The sequence below is a fragment of the Salmo salar genome, chromosome ssa20 (genome assembly GCF_905237065.1).
Source record: "Salmo salar chromosome ssa20, Ssal_v3.1, whole genome shotgun sequence".
Classification (NCBI taxonomy): domain Eukaryota; kingdom Metazoa; phylum Chordata; class Actinopteri; order Salmoniformes; family Salmonidae; genus Salmo; species Salmo salar.
Window position 1 is genome coordinate 87,605,772 of NC_059461.1, and position 4,769 is coordinate 87,610,540.

The window sequence follows — 4,769 nt, forward strand, 5'->3', positions numbered from 1 at the left end:
GCTAAAAACAACCTGAGGATTGATTACAAACATCGTTTGACATGTTTCTACGAACTTTACTGGTACTATTTGGAATTTTCGTCTGCCTGTTGTGATCACATTTGAGCCATTGGATTACTGAACAAAATGCGCAAACAAAATGAAGGTTTTTGGATATAAAGAGGGACTTTATTGAAAAAAACGAACATTTATTGTGTAACTGGGAGTCTTGTGAGTGCAACCATACGAAGATCATCAAAGGTAAGTGATTAATTTTATTGCTATTTCTGACTTTCGTGACTAATCTACTTGGCTTGTAACTGTATGTAATGTTTTGTGTGCTGAGCGCTGTCCTCAGATAATCGCATGGTTTGCTTTCGCCGTAAAGCCTTTTTGAAATCTGACACGGTGGCTGGATTAACAAGAAGGTAAGCTTTATTTTGATGTATTACACTTGTGATTTCATGAAAGTTAAATATTTATAGTAATTTAATTTGAATTTGGCGCTCTGCAATTTCACCAGATGTTGGCCAGGAGGGACGCTACCGTCCCACACCCCCTAGAGAGGTTAACTGCCTTGTTCAGGGGCAGAATTACATATTTTTACCTTGTCAGCTCTGGGACTCGATCAACCAACCTTTCGTTACTGGCCCAATGCTCTAACCGCTAGGTTACCTGCTGTCCCAAATTCCTGTGTAAGAATGCTATTCATCGACTTCAGCTCAGCCTTCAACACCATAGTGCCCTCCAAGCTCGTCATTAATCTTGAGACCCTGGGTCTGAACCACGCTGTGTGCAACTGGGTCCTGGACTTCCTGACGGGCCGCCCCCAGGTGGTGAAGGTAGGCAACAACACCTCTGCTACGCTGATCATCAACAAGGGTGCCCCACAAGGGTGCATGCTCAGCCCCCTCCTGTACTCCCTTTTCACCCATGACTGCGTGGCCACGCACGCCTCCAACTCAATCATCAAGTTTGCAGACGACACAACAGTGGTAGGCCTGATTACCAACAACGACGAGACAGCCTACAGGGAGGAGGTGAGGGCTCTGATGGAGTGGCTCCATTCACATCGACGGGACTGCAGTGGAGAGTGTGAAAAGCTTCAAGTTCCTCGGCGTACACATCACTGACAATCTGAAATGGTTCACCCACACAGACAGTGTGGTGAAGAAGGTGCAACAGTGCCTCTTCAACCTCAGGAATTTGGCTTGGCCCCTAAGACCCTCACAAACTACTACAGATGCACCATTGAGAGCCTCCTGTTGGGCTGTATCACCACCTGGTTTGGCAACTGCACCGCCCGCAACCACAGTATTCTCCAGAGGGTGTGGTGTCAGCAGTTCAACGGGTCACTGGGGGCACACTGCCTGCCCTCCGGGACATCTACAAACCCTGGTGTCACAAGAAGGCCAAGAAGATCATCAAGGACCTCAGCCACCCGAGCCACGGCCTGTTCACCCCTCTACCATCTAGAAGATCATCAAGGACCTCAGCCACCCGAGCCATGGCCTGTTCACCCTGCTACCATCTAGAAGGCGGAGACAGTAAAGGTGTATCAAAGCTTGGACCGAGAGACTGAAAAAACAGCTTCCATCTCTTGGCCATCAGACTGTAAAACTGGCACCACTAGCCACCCTCCTTCCGGTACCCTGCCCTGAACTTTAGTCGCTGTTACTAGCGTGCTACCACCCGGTAGTCAACCGTGGACCTTAGAGACTGCTGCCCTGTGTAGATAGTTATTGAACACTGGTGTAACATAAACTCTTGGAGTCAGGAAGCAGGTGCAGAAGGTACGTTTAATGATAAGAGAAGGCATATGAACCAAACAGGAGACAGGAGTACTGAACATGAACAAAACCCAATACTGCCTAATTACTGAGACTACTGAGGGATAAATAAAGGGAGAGTAGTCAAGGTGATGATGAGGTCCAGGTGTGTGTAATGATGGTGCCAGGACCGGGGGTCAGTAGTCCGGCGACTTCAAACGCTGGAGAGGGGCAGTGGGAGTAGGCGTGACAACTGGTCACTTTAATCATGTTTACATACTGTTTTCCTCACTTCATATGTTTATACTGTATTCTAGTCAATCCTGTTAAACTGCTGCTGTACACCTTTTCTATTCATATACTGTCTATAAAGTCAATACACACCATCCTATATATAACTACTGTCTATACACACCATCCTATATAACTACTGTCTATACTGTCTATACACACCATCCTATACAACTACTGTCTATACACACCATCCTATACAACTACTGTCTATACACACCATCCCATATAACTACTGTCTATACACACCATCCTATATAACTACTGTCTATACACACCATCCTGTATAACTACTGTCTATACACACCATCCTGTATAACTACTGTCTATACACACCATCCTATATAACTACTGTCCATACTGTCTATAAACACCATCCTGTATAACTACTGTCTATAAACACCATCCTGTATAACTACTGTCTATACACACCATCCCGTATAACTACTGTCTATACTGTCTATACACACCATCCTATATAACTACTGTCTATACACACCATCCTGTATAACTACTGTCCATACTGTCTATACACACCATCCTGTATAACTAAAGTCTATACTGTCTATACACACCAACCTATATAACTACTGTCTATACACACCATCCTGTATAACTACTGTCTATACACACCATCCTATATAACTACTGTCTATACTGTCTATAAACACCATCCTATATAACTACTGTCTATACTGTCTATACACACCATCCTGTATAACTACTGTCAATACTGTATATACACACCATCCTGTATAACTACTGTCTATACACACCATCTTGAATAACTACTGCTGTACACACCTTTTCCATACATATACTGTCCATACACACCATCATATTCATATATAGTGTATTTACATTATGGACTCTGACATTGCTCGTTCTAATATTTCTATATTTCTGAAATCCTTTTTAGTTGAGGGATTTGCGTGTTTTGTATTGTTAGGTATTACTGTTGGAGCTAGGAACACAAGAATTACACTACACCAGCGATAACATCTGCTAAATATGTGTAGGAGACCAATAACACTGGATTTGATTTGACACACTCCTTATCTCATACAGATTGCTACTCTCCTACTGTAAATATAAACCTCAGTACCCCAGCCAATTATCCCCATGATGCATCTCTCTTTGGTTGTTGACCCCTCTGGCACTGAGAGCCAAGACACCCCGGCCCAAAAACACTGCAGTTCCCTCCAACTACAGCACAGCCACACTGCACCATGATGTCATTCAGCTGTTTAGTGTTCCCAGCACAGCCACACTGCACCATGATGTCATTCAGCTGTTTAGTGTTCCCAGCACAGCCACACTGCACCATGATGTCATTCAGCTGTTTAGTGTTCCCAGCACAGCCACACTGCACCATGATGTCATTCAGCTGTTTAGTGTTCCCAGCACAGCCACACTGCACCATGATGTCATTCAGCTGTTTAGTGTTCCCAGCACAGCCACACTGCACCATGATGTCATTCAGCTGCTTAGTGTTCCCAGCACAGCCACACTGCACCATGATGTCATTCAGCTGTTTAGTGTTCCCAGCACAGCCACACTGCACCATGATGTCATTCAGCTGTTTAGTGTTCCCAGCACAGCCACACTGCACCATGATGTCATTCAGCTGTTTAGTGATCCCAGCACAGCCACACTGCACCATGATGTCATTCAGCTGTTTAGTGATCCCAGCACAGCCACACTGCACCATGATGTCATTCAGCTGTTTAGTGTTCCCAGCACAGCCACACTGCACCATGATGTCATTCAGCTGTTTAGTGTTCCCAGCACAGCCACACTGCACCATGATGTCATTCAGCTGTTTAGTGTTCCCAGCACAGCCACACTGCACCATGATGTCATTCAGCCTGCAGGAAGAGATGAGTTGTTGAACCTGTTTATACAAAACCATTATGTTGTCTGGAAAAATAAAACCGAAAGTCAACTTGCAGTTTGCATGGCAGAGATTCATAGTATGATTTTGAGTCAAATCAAATCAAATGTTATTGGTCGTAGTGTTTAACAGATGTTATTGAGGGTGTAGTGTTAACAGATGTTATTGAGGGTGTAGTGTTTAACAGATGTTATTGAGGGTGTAGTGTTAACATATGTTATTGAGGGTGTAGTGTTAACATATGTTATTGAGGGTGTAGTGTTAACAGATGTTATTGAGGGTGTAGTGTTAACAGATGTTATTGAGGGTGTAGTGTTAACAGATGTTATTGAGGGTGTAGTGTTAACAGATGTTATTGCGGGCGTAGTGAAATGCTTGTCTAAAGTCTCTAATTTAAACAAGATCACTTCTCTTTTTCATGAACCACATCTCTTTCACACCCTCTTTTTTGTCTCAGTCAGTGAGAGATGACTGTGTAGTTCTGCTCCCCTCCCTGTTTAGACACACACACACACACACACACACACACACACACACACACACACACACACACACACACACACACACACACACACACACACACACACACGCGCGCACAGAGACACACCCACACACACAATCTCTCTGCACAATGACACCACAAGTACTGTAGCCTCTCGACACCCAGGATTATTAGGGTCAGTCAGCCATGCAGCAAGGGCTGATAGAACTACACAGAGACCAGAGGAGAGGGGGAGAAGAATGAGAGGACGAGAGAGGACAGGAGAGAGGAAGAGAGATGGGGAGGAGAGAGGGGAGAGGATGAGAGGACGAGAGAGGAGAGGAGGAGAGAGGGG